Below are 12,764 nucleotides of genomic sequence, written 5' to 3'. Positions count from 1 at the left end.
TGGTAAATCCATTACACACTTTCCTAGGAGCATGAGATACAAAGTTTCTCCTGCGATTAATAGTATTTTTCTTAGGCATATCTCTACCATGCATAAAGGAAGAACTCGAAGCAATCATGACATTTGAATCATAAGCATTACAACTCCTATGAGCATTTCTAGAAAATTTCCTATCATAAATAAATGCATGATTCTTTTGATTATTACTAGTCATAGGAGCCTTCCCTTTTTCCTTGTTGAAAATGGGATCCCCTTGACTTGTTAAGTTCTTGGCTTCCCTCTTAAAGCCAAGCCCATCCTTAATTGAGGGGTGTCTACCAATAGTGTAGGCATCCCTTGCAAATTTTAGTTTATCAAGGTCATTCTTGCTAGTCTTAAGTTGGGCATTAAGACTAGCCACTTCATCATTTAATTTGGAAATGGAAATTAAGTGTTCACTACAAGCATCAACATTGAAATCCTTACACCTATTGCAAATCACAACATGTTCTACACAAGAGCTTGATTTATTAGCTATTTCTAACTTAGTATTCAAGTCATCATTAATACTCTTTAAGCTAGAAATAGATTCATGGCATGAAGATAATTCACATGAAAGCATTTCATTTCTTTTAACTTCTAAAGCAAGAGAATTTTGCGCACTTACAGATTTATCATGCTCTTCATATAAAAGATCCTCTTGCTTCTCTAACAATCTATTATTCTCATTCAAGGCATCAATTAATTCATTGATCTTATCAATTTTAGTTCTATCTAAACCTTTGAATAAGCTTGTGTAGTCTACTTCATCATCACTAGACTCATCATCACTTGAAGAAGCATACGTAATAGTACTTCGAGTACTTACCTTCTTCTCCTTTGCCATGAGGCAGGTGTGACGCTCGTTGGGGAAGAGAGACGATTTGTTGAAGGCCGTGGCGGTGAGTCCTTCGTCGTCGGAGTCAGACAAAGAACAATCCGAGTCCCATTCTTTTCCAAGTTGTGCCTCACCCTTAGCCTTCTTGTAAACCTTCTTGTTCTCTCTCTTCCCATTATTTCCTTGTTCCTGGTCACTATCATTATCGGGACAATTAGCAATAAAGTGACCAATCTTACCACACTTGAAGCAGGAGCGCTTTCCCTTCGTCTTGCTCTTGTTGGGATGCTCCTTGCGACCTTTGAGCGCCGTCTTGAAGCGCTTGATGATGAGGGCCATTTCATCTTCATTTAGCCCGGCCGCCTCAACTTGCGCCACCTTGCTAGATAGCCCCTCCCTGCTTCTTGTTGCTTTGAGAGCAACGGTTTGAGGCTCGTGAATCGGCATTGGGCCATTCAACGCCTCATCAACATATCTTGCCTCCTTGATCATCATTAGCCCGCTTACAAACTTTCCGAGTATTTCCTCGGGCGTCATCTTGGTGTACCTAGGATTTTCACGAATAGAGTTTACAAGATGAGGATCAAGGACAGTGAAGGACCTTAGCATATGCTGGACGACATCGTGGTCCGTCCATCTCGTGCTTCCATAGCTCCTGATTTTGTTGACCAGGGTCTTGAGCCTGTTGTACGTTTGGGTTGGCTCCTCCCCCCTGATCATTGTGAACCTTCCTAGTTCGCCTTCCACCAACTCCATCTTGGTGATCATGGTGGCGTCGTTCCCCTCATGTGAGATCTTGAGGGTGTCCCAAATTTGCTTGGCATTATCTAAGCCGCCCTTCTTATGATATTCCTCCCTGCACAAGGATGCTAAAAGAATAGTGGTAGCTTGTGCATTTTTGTGAATTTGCTCATTGATAAACATGGGATTATCCGTACTATCAAATTGCATTCCATTTTCTACTATCTCCCATATGCTTGGATGAAGAGAGAACAAGTGGCTACGCATTTTGTGACTCCAAAATCCGTAGTCTTCTCCATCAAAGTGTGGAGGTTTACCAAGAGGAATGGAAAGTAAATGAGTATTGGAATTTTGCGGAATACGAGAATAATCAAAAGAAAAGTTTGAATTGACCGTTTTCTTTTCTCGTCGTCGTCGTCTCTTTGGGAAGAAGAGGACTCGTCGCTGTCGTAGTAGACTATCTTCTAGATGAGCCTCTTCTTCTTCCCATCCTTCTTCTTGTGACTTGAGCCCGAGTCAGTGGGCTTGTCGTCTTTTGGCTCATTGATGAAGGACTCCTTCTCCTTGTCGTTGATCACCATCCCCTTTCCCTTAGGATCCATCCCTTCGGGCGATTAGTCCCTTTCGTGAAGAGAACGACTCTGATACAATTTGATTAAGAGTTAGCACAACGAAATCAAGTGGCTAAGGACCGAGCTCTTGTGAAACACAATAGTCACAATGAGAACAAGCACAAGAGACACGATGGTTTATCCCGTGGTTCGGCCAAGTACAACACTTGCCTAATCCACGTTGTGGCATCCCAATGGACGAGGGTTGCACTCAACCCCTTTCAAGTGATCCAAGGATCCACTTGAATACCACGTTGTTTTTCTTTCTTTCACTATATCCCGTTTGCGAGGAATCTCCACAACTTGGAGCCTCTCACCCTTACAAATGATGATCACAAAGAAACACGGATGTAAGGGAGGGAAAAGCAACACACACAAATCCCAGCAATACCCACACACACAAGCCAAGACTTGAGCTCAATTGAAACACGACAAGTTCACCACTAGAACGGAGCTCAAATCACTAAGAATGTCAATCGAGTGTGCGAAGATGGAGTGCGGGAGTCTTAGAATGTTCAGAGTATGCTTGGTGTACTCCTCCATGTGCATAAAGGTCCCTTTTATAGCCCCAAGGCAGCTAGGAGCCGTTGAGAGCAATCCAGGAAGGCAATTCTTGCCTTCTGTCGGGTGGCGCACCGGATAGTCCGGTGTGCCACCGGACAGGCACAGTTCAGTGTCCGGTGCAGATCGCTTTCCTAAATTGGCGCAGCCGACCGTTGAAGATTTGAAGCTGTTGGCGCACCGGACAGTCCGGTGCCCCCATCAGACCGTTGGCTCTGCCACGCGTCACGCGCGGATTGCGCGGCCGACCTTTGGCTCACCGGACAGTCCGATGCACCACCGGACAGTCCGGTGAATTTTAGCCGTACGCCGCCGGCGAATTCCCGAGAGCGACCAGTTGACCAGACGCCAACCTGGCGCACCGGACACTGTCCGGTGCACCACCAGACAGTCCGGTGCACCTAGACTGCGCAGAGTCTTGGCAGCTCCAGCCAAGTCTTTTTCCTTTTGTGTTTTCTCTGATTCTAGCACTTAGACAAATATGTTAGTACACAAAAACCAATGTACTAAGTCTAGAATCATACCTTTGTGTTGATTTACACCTCATCCACCATTTGGCACTTATTAGTACTTAAATCATTTGTGTTGGGCACTTAATCACCAAAATACTTAGAAATGGCCCAAGGGCACATTTCCCTTTCAGAAATATATACACGACCCGAATCAACATCAATACACTTGTAGCCCTTGTGCAAAGCACTGTAGCCAAGAAACACACATTCTTTGGATTGAAAAGAAAGTTTGTGTTTGGTGTATGGACTGAGGCCAACACACACACCCAAAAATTTTGAGAATAGAGTAGTTAGGTGAGGTTTTAAAAAGACGCTCAAGAGGACACTTGTTGTCAATAACCCGAGTAGGCATGCGATTAATGAGATATGTGGCAGTGAGAAAAGCCTCATCCCAAAATTTTACGGGCATAAAAGCATGAGCTAAGAGAGCTAATCTAGTTTCAACTATGTGGCGATGTTTTCTCTTGGCCAAACCATTTTGTTGATGAGTATGTGGACAGGAAACACGATGTGTGATGCCCAAGGAACGAAAGAAAGTATTGTGGATTTTCTGGTACTCACCTCCCCAGTCGGATTGAACAATTTTTGTTTTTTGTGCCTAAGAGGCGTTCAATGTGTGTTTGGAACTGGCGAAATAAGCGAGAGGCTTCAGAACGATCATGCATCAAGTAAACCCAGGTAAATTTACTAAAATCATCGATAAAACTAATGTAATATTTAAAACCACCAACAGATTGAGGCACATGACCCCAGACATCTGAGTGGATGAGTTCCAAAGGGGACAAAACACGATGACTCGAGCTAACATAGGGCAACTGATGACTCTTGGCTAATTGACATGCATTGCATACTTGCACATCGGACCGTGGAGGACACGATATATTATTCAGACGCAAAATCGACTGCACCACTTGAGGAGATAGATGACCAAGGTGTGCATGCCATTGAGCACGACTAGGAGACGACCGACTAAGAAGTGCTTGCTTCAAATTTGCAACATCCGATGGCTTTAGAGAGTAGAGACCCCCTTCACATCGTCCGGCCAAGAGCATTTTCCGGGAGATTGGATCCTTAATAGAAAAATGCCAGGGATGGAATTCAAATAAAACTTTATTATCAATGCAGAATTTATGAATGGAAAGCAGATGTTTAGCAATTTCAGGCACATGTAATATATTGCGCAAAACAAGAGGGCGATCAACAGTATTAATCGAAGAATGACCAATATGTAAAATCTTCAAACCTGCCCCGTTGCCGACTTGAACTTGTTCACCGCTGGTATACTGTTCACGAACAGTAAGACGATCAAGATCACTGGTGATGTGATCAGTCGCACCCGTGTCAGTGTACCAGTTGGCATCCACCTTGTACGAAGATGTAGAAGCAAGTGTCGCAGACGGATTTGCTTCCTGATAGGAGTCATCCATCCGGTACCAGCATCGAAGAGCAGTGTGAGCTTCTTTCTCTCAAATCTGACATGTTGGGCGAGAGATGGATCCACGACCACCGCCCCGAGGAGGTCCACCTCGTCCACGGGGCGTCGCGCCACGGCCACGGCCAGAGCGACCACGACCACGATGAGATCCTTGACAGCCAGCGTAGTTCGCTGAGGCACCGAGGTTCAGTTGCAGTTCCACATGATGACAAAGTTGTCGGGCTTCAAATGCCACCAGATGGGCGAAGACATCATCAAGAGTTGGAGCGGCGGGCAGAGTTGTCATCGCCGTGACAAACAGATCATATTCGGCAGGTAATCCTGCAAACAAATATGCGAGGATCTCGTCGTCGCGAAGAGCAGCATTAGCAGCAGCCAGTTTGGTGGCGAGGCCACGAACCTTGTGAAAGAAGTCAGCTGCTGTCATGTCGTGTTTCTTGCACGTTGCCAGTTCCACACGGATCTGCACCGTGCGTGCTCGTGTGGAGGACGCGAAGCGCTTCTGTACCGAGTCCCAGGCGTCCTTGGCAGAGGCGTCATCGACAACGTCGTGCAGCACCTCCTCCGTCATGGAGGATAAGAGGCCACTCAGGAGCTGTTGGTCAGTATTATACCAACGCTCGTACTCCGGATTGGGAATTTGTCCGGCACCGGTCGCCGTGGAGGCAGCGACGAACATCAGAGGCGCCGGCGTGGTGCCATCAAGATGGCCCAGCAGCTTCGTGCTGCAAAGAAACGGCAAAAGTTGGGCGCTCCAGATGATATAATTCCTCTTGTTGAGTTGGATTGTCACAGCTTGATGAAGGGACAGGGACGCCATATGTTGGAACTTGCTCTCTGCTGCAAGTGGGCCAACGGGGGTGAACAATGGCGACAACAGGGTTACGTGCACGGGGGCAATAGCTCTGTTGATCTAGCCTCTCACGGGCACTGTGCGGGGGTATTTATAGGTGTCTGAGTGCCCAGCGTCTTGTGTTAAGGACGCATGTGCCCTCAGACGCCTAGTTTATCCCCGGAATATTCCCATAAAGCAGGGTTACAAGCTGTAATTACAAGTTTGCCTTTACAAGTCAGGCCCGTAATACAGAGGCGGCCACGCGGGGCCCGTTACAATGGGCCGGATCACACGTGGGCCTTGGGGCTGAACGAGGCCGCGCCGTGTGAGGTCGTCGCCGCAGGCCTTCGTCAAAGCGCCGAGTCCTGCGAAGGGTGTCCCTGCACGCTTTGCCTCCGGCGGACCAGCGGCTGCAGCGAAGGCCTCGAGCGAAGGGTGGCGTCTTTGCCTTCGCTCCAACATTTGCCCTCCGAGGGACCAGTTCGACAAAGTCACCTGGTGCCGAAGACGTCGCTAGATGGCGGAGACGCTGCCCTCGCTCGAAGTGGTTCCGCGGGGGTTTTTGATGTGACCGTTGATGGACGGCGTACTGTTGGATTGCGGGTTTCCCGAAGCGTCGCGGCCTGTCGGGTTGTGGGTTTCCCGAGGAGCCGCGCCCTGCCTATAAAAGGGGGCGGGGGCAGCGCTGTTTGAATTCTGCTTTCCGCGCTCCGTAAAACCCTAGCCGCCCGCCGTCTTGCTGCTCCTTTTCCTCCGCTGCTCCCTTTGCTCGCCGTCGTTCTGGCTCGAGTGAAGCAAACCGCCCGCCGCCGCCGACGGTACGTAGCCATGCCATCCTCTTCTTCTTCCGCCACCGCCACGCCGCCGGCCGCCGCCTCGTCTGAGGAGACGTTGAGTAACGCGATGGTGGAAGAGTTGCGCGCCGGCGACTCTGTTGAATTCGGTGTGTCACGGATGACGTCAGGCCGTATTGAAGATATGCAGCGGTTGGGCTACTTTGGCGGCGGAGTCGCTCGTGCTCCGGGGACGGAGGAAGTCCCCGAGCCGGAGGGCGAGTTGGTTGTTTTCGAGGCGTTCTTCGCCGCCGGACTCCGCCTGCCTGCGCACCGGTTTGTCAGCGAAGTCCTGCGCAGATTCAGTGTTCAAATACATCAGCTTACGCCGAACGCCATAGTGGCGCTGGCGAAGTATGTCTGGGCGACGACTTCGTACGGCGGGCAGCCGTCGGTTGAAGTTTTCGCGAAGAATTATTGCTTGCATTGGCAGAAAAGGGTGGTTGAGGGCGGAGTTGCGCAGTTCGGGTCGTGCACTTTCACGCCGAAGACCGGCAAGACCACGATGCCAGTAGTGGAGTTGGTCCCGTGCGCCCGCAATAAGTGGGGCAGTTGGAATGAGTTTTGGTTTTATGTTGCTGAGGCTACTGTCGAAGGCCATCAAGGGCTCCCCGTGTCCGAAATGTGTTCTCACTATTACTCTGCGTATCCGCCTTTCGAAGTGGCAGAAGAGGATACAGACGAAGGGGCCCTTCGGTACGCCGCCGGTCAGAGCAGCGGGCGTGATTTGGTTGAAGAGTTTGCGGCGTACGGGGTCTGGCCCTTGGCGCACGGCTGGGCGCTGGGCGAAGTATGCCCTCGCCAGATGCCCTTTCACGGAGGAAGGGAGGTGCGAAGTCCTGCCTTCGCACTGAGTTTGCGGAACCGTGACCCGGCCGCCTTCGTGCGTGATGCAGAAGACTTGGCGGTGCGACTCGTGGGGCGCTACGTGCCGAAGACGGAAGGCCAGCGCAGTTTTGATATCCGTGGGTCAAACGATCGCTTGAACAGGGTCTTTGAATTAAATCAACTGCCGTACGACGGCTACCCTGGTCAGGACGAAGCAGACCGCCGCGGGAAGAAACCGGCGGTGGAGGCCGGAGGCGACCCTGCGCTGGCGGCCGCCACCTCTTCGAAAAAGAGAAAATTAGGTACTGCGATGGGAGGGCTTGGGGTGTCTGATAGTTTCGCTAGAGAGTTAATGAGGACGTGTGCGGCCCCGGGGGAGAGGATGTCTTCGCCCGAGCTCCGGGAGTCTTCGGCTCGGATGCTGAGGGTTACCGGGGGTTGCTGGCCTAAAAACATTCCTATCCCCTGGGATGAAGAGGACTGTTTTACATCTCGTATGGCTCGTCGGTGGAAAGTTTTTCCTTATGGGCGAAATATCGGTCATGTTGTGTGGGCAGTGATGGACAAGGATCGCCAAGCGGCGGCGCGGAAACGCCAGGCGACCGTGAGGGTTCATGAAGCCCGGCCGAAAAGGCAGCGGGGAGCATCGAAGGCTGAGGCCTCCGGCGGAGGCAAGCCGCCATTGCCGGCGAAGGCGGGTGCCTCCGCGCCTGGCAAGGCGCCGGAGGCGACGGTGGGCGCCGGAGGCCCCAAGCTGTCGAAGGTGGTGCCGTCCGCCAGCGGAGTGGCGGAGGCTGCGAAGGCGGCCCGATCGCTACCGCCGCCCGGCAAACGCGTTGCCGACTTCGGCACTGAGATTGATGTGGAGGATTATCTTGGGGGTGAGTCTATATGTATACACATTTTTTTTTAAATCTGTTGATGCGTTGCAGGGTTGGACGAGGGCCCGCTCGCTCTAGTTGTGCCTGGCGCGGCGGTCGCGACGGCTGCGCCAGCGCCGAAGGCGGGGGTAGAGACCCTTGGCGCTGGAGGCGAGGTGACTGCCCTCGCGTTGGTCAGAGACGAGGCGGACGCGGCGACCCGCCGGCTGAAAGGAGCAATGGAGGCGCTGAGTCAGGTCTGCCGAGCTTTTTTTTTTTTTAACACGGGCCTTATGTGTGTTCTGCAGGTGGCTGACTTCACCAGCCGTACTGCGTCGGGGGCCCTTACGGCGACGTTGTCTGCCGAGGTCGAGAGACTTCGGACGCAGCACGCGGACGCTGTCCGTGAGAAGTCGGCCTCCGACAGCAAGTGCCGCAAGCTGGCGGAGAAGGTGGCCGCCCTTGAGAAGGAGAAGGCAGACCTCCGGCGCCAGCTGATGGAGGAGAGAAGGGAGGCCAACGAAGCCATCGCCAAGGAGCAGTCTGCACAGGCGGAGGCCAGGCTGGCGCGGGCGGAGGGCAATGTCGCCAAGGAGCTCGCCGGGGAGCTGCAGCGGCGGCTTGCTGCCTTCGAGAGCCGCGCGGAGGGGGCCGAGGCCGCGGCGCGAGCGGAGGCCGAACGGACGCGCACGCAGCTCATGACTTCATATCGCGAGCTGGGTGTGCGGACGAGCGACTTCGAGGTGCCGGAGCGAGAGGCCGGACTTCGCTGTCTGGAGTGGGTGCAGGAGGAACTGCAGGAGCTCCCCACTGTCTTGGCGGGGTTGATGTCGTTCACCTCCCTGGTCACCTGCGAGGCAGCGATGAACGCGCTCTCTCGCGAAGGCTGCCGGCACTTTGAGGCCCTCGACCAGGTGGATGAAGATTTTGGGCGAGATATCTTTGAGGTCGAAGACCCCGTGGTGAAGGAGTCCGCCGGGGCCCTCTATGACCGGATGTGGGGTTCATACGGTCGAGAGGTGGTCCGGGCGCGGGCCGAGGCTGCAAGGGCTCAGGTAACGTTGTCGTTTACTCGGTGCTTGCTGGATGCGGTTTGTGCGTGTGTTTGCTGAATTTTTGTACGTTTTGTCTTAGGCGGAGCGCGGCGAGCGGGTGGACGATTTTGGGGCGCTGAACAGCGCGCCGCCTGAGCCGGAGACCACCCCTGCGGAGGCCGCCACTGGAGTCGCCCCGGTGACCGCGGAAGATGCACCAGGCGCCCTTGTACCTGCTGCGGCCGGCGAAGGCCTACTCCCAAGGGTGGCCGAAGGCGCGTCTGATGCCCCCGCAGCTGCTGTGCCGGGCGCTGAAGATCCAGCGGAGACAACGGCGGAGGCGGCGGCGGAGGCTCCCGCAGCGGCAGGGCCTTCGCAGGTGGCGTAGGTGGTGTTTAGGGTTGAGGGATTTTTGGATGATGTACTGAATTTTGGTTGCTGCGCAGGTTCAAGATTTTGGGCCTGCGCACGCAACCGCTACTACTGGTTTTTTGGCGGCTTCGACCGCGGAAGGTGGAAATGAATGTGGTGGGTCTGTTTCTGAGTTTTTTGATTTTACTGACTCTGGGAGCTCGGCTGAATGGACCGAGGAGTCGTCGGAGGAGGACTTGGACTATTTTGCGGCCCTGGACGAGGCTGCGGCGGAGGCTGCGCTACATGCTGCGGACGCGCCAGGCGTGCCCGGTCCTAGCACCGGGCACCGACGACGAAGGGCGGTTGCGAAGCGTAGGATTAGTGCGGAGGAAGGGGCTCGGCTTCGCGTTAGTAGGGTTGGTCGGCAGGAGCTACTGTCTTTGCCGGCCGTCTCGGGTGTGGGGGAAGGGGAGCTGCGAAGCCTTTTTGCTGGTGAGGAGCTTAGGATAATGTTATTTAATTATAGAGAGATGGGGATTATTCCTAAGGTTGAGCCGATGTAGGGCGTGGTGCCCTCGCTTGTGTATGTGCAAGGGTTTGTAAAATGGAGTAGTGTGCCCTCGCGTGCTTGTGCCTGCGAGGGCGCTGTGTACTTTGACTGGTGTGATTGATTGTGCTGTGCCAGTGTGATTATAATTGGTCTTGCTGTCGCTTCTGCTTTTGCCATACTGGGTCGGCTGCGCCCTTGGGCGGTTTTTGCGGTAGGCTCCGGCTGCGCCTTTTAGGCGACTTCTGCGCGAAAAGCCTTCGCGATAGACTTTGATTTTTGCGCACTTGTGGAGCTAAGTCCGGCTGCACCCTTGGGTGACTTCTGCGCGGATAGTCTTCGCGATAGACTTCGATTCTTGCGCACTTGTTGTGCTAAGTCCGGCTGCACCCTTAGGCGACTTCTGCGCGGATAGTCTTCGCGATAGACTTTGATTTTTGCGCACTTGTTGTGCTAAGTCCGGCTGCACCCTTAGGCGACTTCTGCGCGGATAGTCTTCGCGATAGACTTTGATTTTTGCGCACTTGTTGTGCTAAGTCCGGCTGCACCCTTAGGCGACTTCTGCGCGGATAGTCTTCGCGATAGACTTTGATTTTTGCGCACTTGTTGTGCTAAGTCCGGCTGCACCCTTAGGCGACTTCTGCGCGGATAGTCTTCGCGATAGACTTTGATTTTTGCGCACTTGTTGTGCTAAGTCCGGCTGCACCCTTAGGCGACTTCTGCGCGGATAGTCTTCGCGATAGACTTTGATTTTTGCGCACTTGTTGTGCTAAGTCCGGCTGCACCCTTAGGCGACTTCTGCGCGGATTGGTCGCACGCGAGGGTGGCTAGCGCTTAGCCTCGCGGTGACTTCGAATTGGTCGAATGCCGAAGACCGTTGTCGCGGTCTTTTTTCGACACATGCTTTTGCGGGGGATTTTTCTCACATATATTACATGGCTCCGCCTCGTTAAAAACCTCACCCCCCGGGAGGAAAAGAGTGCGGGCCGGTACAAGATTGTTTGCGGTGAATTACAAGGGCGAACTCGGCCCTAGGAATTAAACAAAAAATTTACGAAGGTTGTCAATGTTCCAGGAGTGCTCCAGGTCCTCGCCATCTGGCGTTGCGAGCCTGTAAGCGCTGGGGGAAGCTTTTGTCTTGACTATGAAGGGGCCCTCCCACTTGGGCTCCAGCTTGCCCTTGGACTCCGTCCGAGCTGTTCAGATGAGTACGAGGTCCCCCGCGCTGAACTCCTTTGGGATGACTGCGCGGTCGCGCCATGCTTTGGTCTGGGCTTGGTATTTGTTTAAGGCCTGCAGGGCGAAGACCCGGTCTCCGTCAATGAGATCTTTGGAGGTTGGCTCATCCACGTCAGGGGTGGCTGACGGAGCTGTGCGCGGAGACCCGTGTTTTATTTCTTGCGGGGTCATTGCCTCTGATCCGTATAGAAGGCGGAAAGGAGTGAACCCGGTCGCCCTGCACTCGGTTGTGTTCAGCGCCCAGACTGCCTCCGGTAGCAAGTCGGTCCATCTGCCCTTTTTCTCGTCGAGGAGCATCTTCTTGATGGCTGTGAAGATTTTCCCATTGGCACGCTCCACGACTCCGTTGGACTGCGGATGATAGACTGAAGCGAAGGCAAGCTTGGTGCCAATGGAAAAACAGAAATCCTTGAAATCTTGATTGTCAAACTGCTTGCCGTTGTCAACTGTTAGCTCGGACGGTACTCCGAAGCGGCAAACAATGTTCTGCCAAAAGAATTTTTGGGCAGTCTTTGATGTGATTGTGGACACAGCCCTCGCTTCAATCCACTTGGTGAAGTATTCGACGGCTACGAAGGCGAACTTGAGGTTCCCCTGAGCGGTGGGCAAGGGCCCGACGATGTCCAGGCCCCAGCGCTGAAGAGGCCATGTATGGGCGACCAGCTTTGTGTATTGCGAGGGGTTGCCTGACCGAGGAGAGAACTTCTGGCAGGCTTCGCAGGACCTTGCGACTCGATTTGCGGCGCAGATCATTGCAGGCCAGTAAAACCCTTGTCGGATCACCTTAGCAGCCAGGGCCCTTGGCCCCGCGTGCGAGCCGCAAGTTCCACTGTGGACCTCGCGCAAGATTTGGATGCCTTCGGTTTCGGTGACGCATTTAAGCATTGGCTGACTGACCCCCTTCTTGTATAATTGGCCCTCGATTAGCGCGAAGTCCCGGCTCCGATGCTCGAGGCGCTTCGCCTCACTGACGTCGGTTGGGTGATAGTATCCCTGTAGAAACAGGGTTATTGGGGCCCGCCAGTCTTCGGTCATGATTAGGTGGACTATACGGTGGCCCTCGCTATCATTTGTTATTTGGAGCCCTTCGGGGCTCCGGACGGCTGGCGTGCCGATGGTGTGAAAGAATACGTCGGAGGGCAGGGGCTCGCCCCTGGCGGCGGCCTTGGCTAATGCATCGGCCTCCTCATTCTTGGCCCTGTCCACATGCTGTAGGGTGAATCCCTTGAACTGCCTCTCGAGACTTCGGATAGCCGCGAGGTATTGCATGAGCGCGGGGTCTTTTGCTGCATAGTCTTTTTCGACCTGACCGGCGACTATCTTGGAGTCTGTTTTGATGATACATGTGGTGACTCCGAGGGCCCTTAGCTTGCGGAGGCCGAGGATGACTGCTTCATACTCTGCTATGTTGTTTGTACATTTGTCGGATTCCAGAGCGAAGCTGAGGCGTGCTGCATATCTGTGTTTGACTCCGGCTGGTGAGGTGATGACTGCAGCGACGCCTGCCCCCGCATGACA

The sequence above is a fragment of the Zea mays genome, chromosome 7 (genome assembly GCF_902167145.1).
Source record: "Zea mays cultivar B73 chromosome 7, Zm-B73-REFERENCE-NAM-5.0, whole genome shotgun sequence".
Taxonomy (NCBI): domain Eukaryota; kingdom Viridiplantae; phylum Streptophyta; class Magnoliopsida; order Poales; family Poaceae; genus Zea; species Zea mays.
Note: the sequence above shows the minus strand (reverse complement) of the source record.